The sequence below is a fragment of the Cupressus sempervirens genome, chromosome 5 (genome assembly GCF_028749045.1).
Source record: "Cupressus sempervirens isolate cs-2001-9-10 chromosome 5, ASM2874904v1, whole genome shotgun sequence".
Classification (NCBI taxonomy): domain Eukaryota; kingdom Viridiplantae; phylum Streptophyta; class Pinopsida; order Cupressales; family Cupressaceae; genus Cupressus; species Cupressus sempervirens.
The window spans coordinates 918,275,027-918,288,863 of record NC_143122.1 but is presented as its reverse complement, the minus strand read 5'-3'; positions in this window follow the sequence as shown (position 1 = coordinate 918,288,863).

Below are 13,837 nucleotides of genomic sequence, written 5' to 3'. Positions count from 1 at the left end.
TTTGTTTCTCTGTTTGGTTGTTTCATTGAATAACTTTTTGTTTCTTGAAATTTTTGGGCTACACGGATATTTTGATTTTGACATCATCCAATTTGGCCTTAAGACGGTCTGACTGTTCTGGTACACAATCAGGTTTCTATTTTCGGTACTTTTTTCTTTTGCAGTTTCGACTGTTGGATTCGACAGTCTTTATTCTTGTCTTTGCTTGTGGGAATATTTCAGTGGGAAGGGAATTTTGATTTTGTTGCCCTCCCAATTGGCTAGACAGGTTGTTTTCTTTAAATAGATTGACCATTTTGGTCTGTTATTGGAGTTATAGAAGAAGTCTTAACATTGATGAGTTTGAGACAGACCACCGAGAAATTTGGTATTTAGTTTGGTTCAACAGTTCAATTTCTATCCATTACTCGAGTTTCAGAAGAAATCTGCCCATATTATTGATTATGAAACAGCCCTCCGAGAAAGTCAGTTTTCTGGTTTTGGTCTAGTATCTCGTTCTTGTTGTTCTATCCGTTTCTCGAGTTTCAGTACAAGTGTGCAAACATTATTGAGTTTGAAACGGACACCGTGAAAGTTGGTGTTTGGTTTTGGTTTAGGTTGAACAACTGTTTTCTTGTTTAGGCAGCTTGATGGCTTGATTGAAAGGTTTTTGGTCTCTCTTTCTTCTACTACCCTTATTTCCATGATGAAAAGAATCTAAAATTACGTGGTTTTAAGTTTAAAAAAAAAGGAGAAGTTTAAGGATTTTTTTTTTAAAGAAGTTTTTTTAGTATTAAAACTAATTAAATTTTTATTATCATTTTTACATAAAAAGTTAAGAGTTTTTATGTTTTTTTTAAATAAATAAATAAATATCCTCATTTATAATTCCTTTTCTTGCCATAATCTAGGAGGATTCTTGTCTTTGTTGGTGGGCCCATCCTTAATATCTTCTCACTTGTGTTCACCCTACATGGAGATTTTAACTAATATCTAATAAAATATGCTTATTGCTCTTTCAAATACTTCTTTTTATTTCAATTTATTCAGGTTTATGAGTAATCTTACACTATTGCCTTACTTATTTAATGATTTGATTTTACTATGTTCTATTGATCTATCTGCACATGGTTGCAGTTTTATGCTTTTATAGTATCTCTTTATGCTCATAGTAGCATTTCATTGTTTAATACCATTCTTTTATAATATATATTTTTTGTAAGTTGCATCGGGAGCCAATTTTTTAAGGTTAACTATGGTGGACCCGACAGTTTTAAACTGACTCATAATTGCCTTATTTGGCCCGTGGAGTATCCCTCCAACCTATAATTGGTGTGCACTTACTTCAGTGGAGTTTCCCTCCATTTGTTCCACTTTGTTCCTTAATGCGAGGATGATATTTTATGGGGATTTCCCATTTCAATCTCTTTGTCTCCTTGGTGTATGCTCCTAGTTGTGATTTATTCATGGTATGACTTCCTACATCTTGCTCATTTTTTAGTGTATAGGTGACGAGGCTACCATATCTTGGAGCACTCCAATATTGGAGACTTTATTTGAGAAGTTGTTTTAACCCATGCTGATTTTTTTCCTCGTGGCAATGATGTTACTTGTCCATGATGGATTTCTTATTTGAAGGCAATATGTTGTTACTCCTCATAAACCCTTCCTTTGGTCCACATCAGCAATAATTCTTAGAAAAACTGTAACTTGAATTATTCGGTGCTTGAGGCACATGTTCTACTTATTTATTATTGTCTCTCTTATATTTCTTTGATAAATATACAATGTGATAATGTTCTGCATACTTTATTGCCTAGATCGTGGGTCATGTAGGTGATCGAGTCCTGACCCATTCACTTGTAGTGGGATGACTCATTAATGGACTGTCTATATCTATGTGATTGAAGCAATGTTGATGCAGGTTTCATTAGTTGGCCTTGTCTGTGGTAATTTGTGCATTAGTATGTTCCTTTCATGAGAGATTTATTGCATCTATTATGATCATTTTGAGCTTACGACTTATTTTTAGATATCATGTTAACTCCATTGCATGTTGGTGAACATATTTATTTATTCTCATCTCTCTTTATTCTCCTTGATTAAATTATTATAACTTCATTTTTTTTTACTAACTTGTCCATTCAATGTAATTCTACTTGTGGATAGTTGTCTTGTCTTTTGCTTTTTTTTAGGTGATCCATCAAGGAACCTTCTTGATTTTTCACATAAGAAGATGTGTCTATGCTTCCACTTGATCAAATTCAAAGGACTCATGTACTTCTCTTGGATTTGCAAATGTACCATATGGCTTGAAGACAATCAAATTACTTCATATTGAAGATTAAGTTACAGATTTTTGTAAATTATGGGTTTAATACCCCTTGATATAATTACCCCAAGTAAAGATTTACAGTTTCAGTACAAGTGTGCAAACATTATTGAGTTTGAAACGGACACCGTGAAAGTTGGTGTTTGGTTTTGGTTTAGGTTGAACAACTGTTTTCTTGTTTAGGCAGCTTGATGGCTTGATTGAAAGGTTTTTGGTCTCTCTTTCTTCTACTACCCTTATTGCCATGATGAAAAGAATCTAAAATTACGTGGTTTTAAGTTTTAAAAAAAAGGAGAAGTTTATAGATTTTTTTTTTAAAGAAGTTTTCTTAGTATTAAAACTAATTAAAGTTTTATTATCATTTTTACATAAAAAGTTAAGAGTTTTTATATTTTTTTTAAATAAATAAATAAATATCCTCATTTATAATTCCTTTTCTTGCCATAATCTAGGAGGGTTCTTGTCTTTGTTGGTGGGCCCATCCTTAATATCTTCTAACTTGTGTTCACCCTACATGGAGATTTTAACTAATATCTAATAATTTATGCCTATTGCTCTTTCAAATACTTCTTTTTATTTCAATTTATTTAGGTTTATGAGTAATCTTACACTATTGCCTTACTTATTTAATGATTTGATTTTACTATGTTCTATTGATCTATTTGCACATGGTTGCATTTTTATGCTTTTATAGTATCTCTTTATGCTCATAGTAGCATTTCATGGTTTAATACCTTTCTTTTATTAAATATATTTTTTGTAAGTTGCATCGGGAGCCAATTTTTCAAGGTTAGCTATGGTGGACCCGATAGTTTTAAACTGACTCATAATTGCCTTATCTGGCCCGTGGAGTATCCCTCCAACCTATAATTGGTGTGCACTTACTTCAGTGGAGTTTCCCTCCATTTGTTCCACTTTGTTCCTCAATGCGAGGATGATATTTTATGGGGATTTCCCATTTCAATCTCTTTGTCTCCTTGGTGTATGCTCCTAGTTGTGATTTATTCATGGTATGACTTCCCACATCTTGCTCATTGTTTAGTGTATAGGTGACGAGGCTACCATATCTTGGAGCACTCTAATATTGGAGACTTTATTTGAGAAGTTGTTTTGACCCATGCTGATTTTTTTCCTCCTGGCAATGATGTTACTTGTCCATGATGGATTTCTTATTTGAAGGCAATATGTTGTTACTCCTCATAAACCCTTCCTTTGGTCCACATCGGCAATAATTCTTAGAAAAACTGTAACTTGAATTATTTGGTGCTTGAGGCACATGTTCTACTTATTTATTATTGTCTCTCTTATATTTCTTTGATAAATATACAATGTGATAATGTTCTGCATACTTTATTGCCTAGATCGTGAGTCATGTAGGTGATTGAGTCCTGACCCATTCACTTGTAGTGGGATGAGTCATTAATGGACTGTCTATATCCATGTGATTGATGCAATGTTAATGCAGGTTTCATTAGTTGGCCTTGTCTGTGGTCATTTGTGCATTAGTATATTCCTTTCATGAGAGATTTATTGCATCTATTATGATCATTTTGAGCTTACGACTTATTTTTAGATATCATGTTAACTCCATTGCATTTTGGTGAACATATTTATTTATTCTCATCTCTCTTTATTCTCCTTGATTAAATTATTATAACTTCATTTTTTTTTACTAACTTGTCCATTCAATGTAATTCTACTTGTGGATAGTTGTCTTGTCTTTTTCTTTTTTTTAGGTGATCCATCAAGGAACCTTCTCGATTTTTCACATAAGAAGATGTGTCTATGCTTCCATTTGATCAAATTCAAAGGACTCATGTACTTCTCTTGGATTTGCAAATGTACCATATGGCTTGAAGACAATCAAATTACTTCATATTGAAGATTAAGTTACAGATTTTTGTAAATTATGGGTTTAATACCCCTTGATATAATTACCCCAAGTAAAGATTAAAGGGGGGTGTTAGAAGTTGTAAGCTTTCCTTGGTGTGTTTATAAACCAAGGTTAGACCTCCTTTGTTTATTGTTATAATATATTAGGATATAAGCCAAGGTATCCTAATATATTTCTTTTTTGTCCTTTCTCCACTACATCTTATTTTGTCATCTAGTGGAATATGTGAGGAAAAATATTTATTGTAATTTGTAATTTATATTATTCCTCCTTAAGAGGAATCTCACACTTGGCCTCACACACTTATGAATGGTGGCATTCATAGACATGGGTGTTACATTCTAACTCCTCTCTCTGATCTCTATTTAAGAGATGACCCTCCTCTCTCATTTCTAATGAGGTTTCTTCCTCTTCTTAATTATTGTATGAGCGATTGCTCTCTCTCTCTCTCTCTCTCTTCTTAGGCTTTCCATGCCTCATTCATAATGTCACGAGGGGTTTTCTTTGCTTTCCCCTTTCCAAATATCTTGTCTCATGGTGTTGGATCTTCAAGCTTTCTCTCTCCTATCTTATGGTAATATCTTTTCATGCATTAAATCACTTAGATTCTTTCCTGATTTTTGGTTATTTCCATATTTCTTTTTCCATTTCTAACAAGATGGGTTCAACGTTGTTTTTAGATTCGATCTTGTAAGATTTTAAATATTTATATAAGTGTTGCATTCTATGAACTATCATCATCATGTTGAAGAGTAGTAGATAGATTTTAGATCAACTAATTATATAGTATGGGTCATGTGAACTATTATCATGATGTTAAATAAAAGTAGATGAGATTTATATCAATTATAGCTCCTAAAAACTATTATTAAGATTTTCAACAAAAGTAGAATAATTTTTAATGAACTAATTATATGCTATAGGTCCTATTAACTATTATTGTACTATTAAATAAAAGTAGATGGATTTGAGATTAGCTAATTATACTATTATAGGTTTTATCAACTACTATCATGATATTAAATAGTAGTAGAATAATTTAGATAAGCTCATTATACATCATGAAGCAATTTAAATCTAATACTTTAAGGAAACTCTTAAATAAAAATAGGAATTGTTTTTCTAAGAAATAGAAAATTGATTTGAAACCAATCCATTATATAGTTTATCAAACATCCAAGTTTAGATAAATAAACATAAATACACATGTACAATTATAATTAATTTATATATTTATAATGCATGATACATTAATTTTTATTAATGAGTAGTAATCTTTTTAATAGATAGATCATTTTTAATATATTAAATTTTAGATTATACTATTTTTCATGTTATATTGATTGATCAATATTATTGTATTGCTGTTATGCATCTTTTGAGAATAGATTTATGGGAAAATAATTTTTTATTGCTTGATAATAAAAGAAAGTTTAAAATTATAGGTATAATTTAGTTATGTATTTTTAAAGAACAAAATTTATAAAAAAAAAATTCTTAAAAACTTTGTTAGAATAGAAGCTACATGGTCTCTACCTTGTCTTGTGATGTATGTAAGAAGTAGGTCCTAGGCCTTGATATAATCTCTAACATTTTGTTCAAATTTTCTCAAATTTATAAATTTCAACCTTATATTAAAATAGATTAGAAAAGTTCAATTAGATCTATCAACTAAGTCTGAAAGATTAATACACATTTAAATCAAATGATGCATCAGGAAATTTAAATTTTATATTTAAGAATGTCCTTTAATTTTTATAAATTTTATTCTACTTATAAATCTCAATTTTAACGTCTATCAAAATATGAATAAAATAAAATAAAATATTTCATGAAATTTTATCTATTTTCTCCTTAATTTTTGAAGTTAGGTTTTACTATTAAATTTTTAAATCAAAGATTAGAACATTATATAAATAATATTAAGAAGATATAAGTTTTTTGTTAAAAGAAGTTAAATCCATAGAATTATGTCAATAAGAAAGAATCAAACAAATCTTCTTCTCTTTCAAATACCAATTTATTGCTATATATGCATAGCTTAATTCTTGTCATTTTGATACTGACCATTTTTTATCCTTACATTATATATATCAGAAAAAAATTAATTATGGATGCTCAACAAAATAATTCTCAGAACACTATCACAAGCCCGCTTCTTCCAAACGACTTGGTGCAATCAAGCCAAATTGTTCAAACTTATTTGGATAGATTGGGAACAATCATTTCTGAGTCTTGTAAAAATATTAGAAATGAAATTCATAATGCGAGCTTTCATGTTCGAGGTGTCCAAGATTCTCAACTCTTGCAGATGGGACAATATACAAAGGAAATTCATGACGCATGGAAGAAATCATTTGGGTTCTTTGAATTTATGAAAGACATCTGCTATTTTTCCTTTGTCTTAAATAAATTTAGTATTATACATACAAGACTATTTGGTATTTAGTATATTTGTAGATCTTATCTACACAAAAAAGTTCCTCCTATATGTATTTTTGAATTGTTAAACTATTAATTAGAAATGAATAAATATCTATCTTATCTAAACTGCAATGCCACTAAATTAATGTGATATTTTAAACCAATTTTATAAAAACTAATTTACTAAATCTACTATTTTTTTAATGTTTGGTTAAAAATTTATTTCATAGAAATGAATAAATCAAGTATGAATTTCCAATTGGATCAAGAAAGAAGACAATACCAAATGGAGCAACAAAGAGCATACCAGAGAGAATACCAGAGAGAGTATTGTAGACGATGACAAGAACACATGACACAAGCTGAAAGAGAAGAAGAAAGAAGAAGGAAAAATAAAGTTTGACGACTAAATTATGCTAGAAGAAGGGCAGGATTGCTAATACAAGAATTGGAATTACAAAATAGGGATAGAATTACTCATCAACGAACATCTGATGAAGTATCTCATTTTGAAACACAAGCGAGACATGAAGTTGATTTTGAATCAAGTGAGAGGTACAATCAAGCATTACCTGTATTTGTCGAAATGAGTCACCAGAATGAAAATTCAAGAACAATAGAGCGTGTTCCTGAAACACCTCATCCTAAAAGCCAAAATAGGATAACTTTAGGTGGACAAGGCAACAGAGAAAATATACTAAACCCAACTGTATTTCTTAAGGATAATTTCTATAGATCCCAAATGCAGTTTCGACAACAACTGGATAGCATGAAAATGCCACAGATGTGTTATATTTGTCAAGAATGCTATCTACGAATGAAAGTGGTCCGTACATCAGAAGGTCCAATATGCAATAGATGTTTACAAGAAAAGGGAAACAATTGTGTTCTTCAAGGCTGTGATCAATCGGCCGCCTTCCGCAGGTAATTTCTAGTGTAACCACCCCAAAGCTGTACATGTCAAGTTCTGGACTAGTTTTCCCTGTTATGCAACACTCTAGAGCAACATACCCCCACGTGCGTGCCACCATGGTCATATGGGAAGAATCCTGGTCACGTTCCATCAGTCTCGCCAAACCAAAATCACCCAACTTGGCATTTAAATCAAAATCCAACATTACATTGCTTGCCTTCATGTCTTGATGAACGACACGCCGGTCCCACTCTTCGTGGAGACAAACAAGAGCAGAGGCAATGTCACAGGCGATACTATATCTTCGGCTCCAATCCAGCGTATCCTCCTCTTCCCCAAAAATGTGTTTATCCAGACTCCCATTTGGCAAGTACTCGTAGACCAGAAGTAACTCTCCCTTTTCGTGGCACCATCCTAAAAGCCGCAAAATATTATGGTGTCTCAACTTCGTGATTGTTTGAACTTCAGAGACATACTCCTTTCTTCCTTGTCTCGATCCTTGAGCTATTCTTTTCACAGCCAGCGCCTCCCCGGTGCCGGGCAGGATTCCTTTGTAAATGCTGCCGAAGCCGCCTTGTCCAAGATTTTCTTTCTCACTGAAATTTCCTGTCGCGGCACTGAGCTCGGTGTAGGAAAAGCTTCGGGGGCCATGAGAACAGCATTTGTCCAGCTTTGGATCGCTCTCTTCCCTAGCCTTACCTTCTCTTCCCCTTTTTCTGAAATACAGCCACCAGCGAACAACTATGAAGCCACATAGGACCACAACAATGAAGAACACGCATATCAAATAAACTTTCACAAAAAATCTATTTGCATTGCCATTTCTAAGTAATTCACCAGGAGGTCCAACTTCCCATGAATATTCAGAAGTAAAATTCCAAACTTTTACGGTGTGCATCTCTGTGTACTCTCTAGTGGCAACCGAGAAGCCAATCTTGATGTACTTTGGTAGACAGTTGCTCAGATCTATTGTGTGGTTAAATAGAGGGATTTTGGGTTTATAATAATTATACCAGAGAAATAAGTACAGAACCTTTTCTACACTGTCATAATCCACCCAGGCATCCCATGTCGCGTTTGTGAGATTTTGGTGTGTAGAGCGACTAAATAGACTGGATGTATTGAGCGAAAAAATGAACTTCGAGAAAATGCTATTGACGTAGATCCCAACATGATTGTCATCAGGAAATGAACTTTGAGAAAATGAATTCCACATGTTTTTGCATCACTATAATGAAATCTAGGAGTCATATTATTTGACATTATCAATTTTTTTTATAAATTTGTCTAATCGACTTATCAATTTTGATGAATGTATGTTATTTTTCATTTTTCTTAAATAAATTTAGTATTATACATACAAGATTGTATAAAAGTTCCTCCTATATGTATTTGTGAATTGTTAAACTATTAATTAGAAATGAATAAATATCGATCTTATCTAAAGTGCAATGCCGCTAAATTAATGTGATATTTTAAACCAATTTTATGAAAAATAATTTACTAAATCTACTATTTTTTTAATGTTTGGTTACAAATTTATTTCATAGAAATGAATAAATCAAGTATGAATTTCCAATCGGATCAAGAAAGAAGACAATACCAAATGGAGCAAGAAAGAGCATACCAGAGAGAGTATCGTAGACGACGACAAGAACAAATGGCACAAGCTGAAAGAGAAGAAGAAAGAAGAAGGAAAAATGAAGTCCGACGATTAAATTATGCTAGAAGAAGTGCATGATTGCTAATACAAGAATTGGAATTACAAAATAGGGATAGAATTACTCGTCAACGAACATTCGATGAAGTATCTCATTTTGAAACACAAGGGAGACATGAAGTTGATTTTGAATCAAGTGAGAGGTACAATCAAGCATTACCTATATTTGTGGAAATGAGTCACCAGAATTAAAATTCAAGAACAACAGAGCGTGTTCCTAAAGAACCTCATCCCACAAGCCAAAATAGGATAAATTTAGGTGGACAAAGCAACAAAGAAAATATACAAAACCCAACTGTATTTCTTAAGGATAATTTCTATAGATCCCAAATGTAGTTTCGACAACAACTGGATAGCTTGAAAATGCCACAGATGTGTTATATTTGTCAGGAATGCTATCTACAAATGAAGGTGGTCCGTACATTAGAAGGTCTAGTATGTAATTGATGTTGACAAGAAAAGGGAAACAATAGATTTTCAGCTTTAAATAATATGGATCTAGGGCCACAACATGAGGAGCTTGCGAACTTGACCCAAGTTGAGGAAATGCTAATTGCATGTGTCAGCCCCATACTTCAAGTTACACATGCAACGGGCGGTCAATATAAATATAAAGGGCATAAAATAAGTTTCCCAAAAAATATAGAACATGTTTCCAATATATTGCCACACACAATAGATAATTTGCCAATTATTATTGTTAGAGGAAGAGATCAATGTGGAACAAACTATAACTTTACTATGAATAGGGATTGTGTCTACAAAGCACTCAAATACAAAGTAGAGCATGATAAATTTTATTCAGATGTCCAAATTAATGAAAATGCTCTCAATGATCTACCTAGAAATGCAGATGAAAATATCTTTGCCAAATTAAAGATAGTCTATATGGAATTTGATTCAAATGCAAATGAGATTATTTTTGTTGGTCCAGTCATGGAGTCAGATGAAGGAAATATAATAGATCATACAACATCAATGGCTTCAAGACCACCTAATGCCCAAAAAGAAATGGAACTTATTCGTGGATGGGTCAATAACCCTAATGTGAATCCAACATCATTGATAGATTGGCCAAGTATAGGTGTATCTCCCATTAATGAATATGTGACATTAGGATTACTTGATATGGCATTTCCAACATTGTTTCCTGATGGAAGTTGTGATTGGTTAGAGCCATGGTTGTGGTAGGTTTATCTTCATGAATTTGTGAAACATCTGATGCGTTATAGGGATCATCATTTTGGAAAACATCCCAGATTTAGATATTTTGTATTCAACATGATAATGAGACATCATGCACAAAACTCATTGTCAGTGTTTGTGAAAAGAAACTTTAAAGACATGCTCATTACCATCCATGAATTGCGACAACATATGGAAAACATACCCCACTCCAATCTAGAAAATAAATTGATGTGGTTTGGGACATCATTAAGGGGAACACGATCATATTGGACTAAATCTTGTGCAGAATTGATAGATTTGCTTCATCAAATTGGTACTCCTACAATATTTTTCACATTAAGTGCAACAGATATGTATTGGCCTGATTTGCATTCACTTATGCTAGGAACAATGCCAACTGATCCACAAGAACCTTAGAATTGGAGAAGACAAAATATTATTGACTATCCTCACATAGTTGCACACTATATGCAATTAATATTAATTAGTGTACTTACCTTTTCTTACCTTCAATTGTAGGCATTGGTCAATTTTCAACAACATCCATGTCTCAAAAACACAAGATAGCTTGCAGAGGTGGATTTCGACCGTGACTATGAGGAAATATTAAATTGTGTGGAGCGACACACAATTTGTAAGGAGGGTGCATGCCTACGAAAAAAAGGGAAAGATGGTTTGCAGGTAATTATTTCATCCCAATGAATATTTACTAAATATATATAAATAATTACTACAAAATGATAGAGCTTAATATAATATTTCTTACATGGAGTGTAGGTATAATGCTCCTTGGCCATTAAACCCTGGGGGATCAAAATTATATGAAGACATGGAAATAGGAGAAAAGACATTTGAAGCAATGAGAAATTATGATAGATTCAATTCACATAATCGTCACATACTACAGTTATGAAGAGCAAGTATAGATTGGCAACCTGTTCTTTCCAAACATGCTGTCATAAAATATATCGCCAAGTATGCAACAAAAGTAGAGAAAAGGTCAGAAACATACCAGCAAATGTTGATGCGTCTATCCAATATGAAAAATTCAGATGAGTTAGTAGCACGGGCATATAGGAGGCTTCTAACTAATACAATTGTAGAAAGAGACATTGGTACTCAAGAAACTTGCCATATGTTATTAGAGCTTCCATTAGTGGAGTGTAGTAGAAGATTTGTCAATCTAAATGTCTCACTTGAGATGTTCAAACCTGCAACTCTAAATAGTGAAAATGAAAATGATGAAGAGAATAATAAAGAACAAAAAAAATCTTTCATTGATGGTTATAAAAAAAGGCCATTATGTATGGAAGGTGTTACATTAATTAATGTAGCTAGATCATGGATATATAATCCTAAGAGAAAAAGAGACAACAAATGGGAGCCTACGGGAAAAGCTGCAATTGTTAGAGTATTTCCTAGGTTTGTATCTATCCCTTCTAGTGAATCAGGTAAATGGATTGAGTTTTGTTTATCAGAGTTACTTCTCTACAAGCCATTCTGTGATATTGAACAGGATATTGGTCATGATGATGCCTCTATCATACAAAGTTGGGAGACATTCACTTACAACCCTTGGCATGTTCAACGTATAATGTCTGCAGAAAATGTTGAAAACCCAAATGAATATGAAATTGAAGACAATGAAGATGTCCATAGAAATACTACAAAACATGAATGGGAGATTATATCTAGGTTGCACCAGGGTTAAAATATACATTGCTTAGAAATAGACATGTTGGGGAGAAGAGATGTTGATAGACAAACAAATTGGTCTATTGATTATCAAGGAGAAGAGTACACTTCTAGAGCAATCAATTTCATAAGTAACATGAAGAATAATGGGTGCCTTATCTATGATGAAATTCCTCAATGCATAAACTACATGACCCTTGGTGAGAAACAAAAAAAGGTAGTCAACATAATCATGACGCACTACCAAAGAAATCAAAATGCAGAACCATTGTTTTTGATAATTCAAGGAATAACATGAATAGGAAAATCATATCTAATTGGCGCCATTAGTCAATCTCTTCAAAATGCGGAAATGCCATCCCATTCTACACTTCTGTTACTTGCACCAATAGGAGTTGCAGCATTCAATGTAGGAGCTTCTACAATTCATTCAAAATTGAAGATACCAATAGGAGATTTTTCTCAACTGGAAGGAGCAAGACTCACAAGTTTTCAAGAAGAAATGTCACATATAAAATATATTTTGATTGATGAAATGAGCTTCATTGATCAAAACATGTTGGAAAATATAGATTAACGATTGCACCAAGCATTCCCACAATTTGCACATATAAGCTTTGGAGGTAAAGATTCTATTTTTGCATCATGAATAGCTAACTCATGTGTGAAATATACTATTAATATTTGAATCAAATTTATGAATTAATACATAGTTTTTAAAATAATTATTTTCATCAATTGTATTTTAGGTGTATCTATAATAGTGGTGGGAGATTTGGGCTAGTTGCCTCCTGTTAATGATAGAGCAGCATATGACAAAAATGGGGGCACAAAGTTGCTATGGCAAGAATTCAAGATTGTTCTCACATTAGATAAGATATTTAGACAAGATGGGAAAGATATTGACCAACAAAGATTTCGACAACTTTTGATGAATCTAAGAGATGCAAGCCCACAAATTGATGATTGGAGGTTGCTAATGTCAAGGACCCCTATCAACATAGATGTTGCAACAAATTTTGAATTTGATAATGATGTTCATTTGTTCTCAACAAATGAAAATGTTCATGCTCATAACAAAAAAATGCTACATTCATTGAAGCATCTCGTTGCACGTTGTGTTGCACCAAAAGTAGGTACTATTAATACAATAGATGACTGTTCAAATGATGAGCTTGATCTAGAGTTGTTAATATGTAAGGATTCAAGGGTCATGCTAACTTCAAATGTATGTATAGAGGCTAGTCTTGTAAATGGGGCTCTTGGATAGATTCAAAAAATTGTCTACAAGCAAGGTAGTGCTCCACCTGAGCCTCCAACATATGTGATGGTTGAGTTTGATGGTTATTCAGGGTTACCATTCAAAGATCATAATCCAAAGATAATTCCAATACCACCAATACAGAAGGGTAGAACACTTCAACTGCCATTGAGGTTGGCATGGGCATTGACTATTCACAAATCTCAGGGATTGACTCTTCCTAAAACAACAATTGATATAGGACCAAGAGAAAGAGCAAGATTGACATTTGTGGTAGTTTCATGTGTAAAATCTCTCTAGTGTTTGAGAATAATGCCTCCTTTCACATATGATCATTATGAGAAAATGAAAAAGGGTAGACAAATTTCCAAGCGCAAGGATGAAGAAAATAGACTTTAAGTGCCTTGAAGATAGTTGATGTGATATGTTAT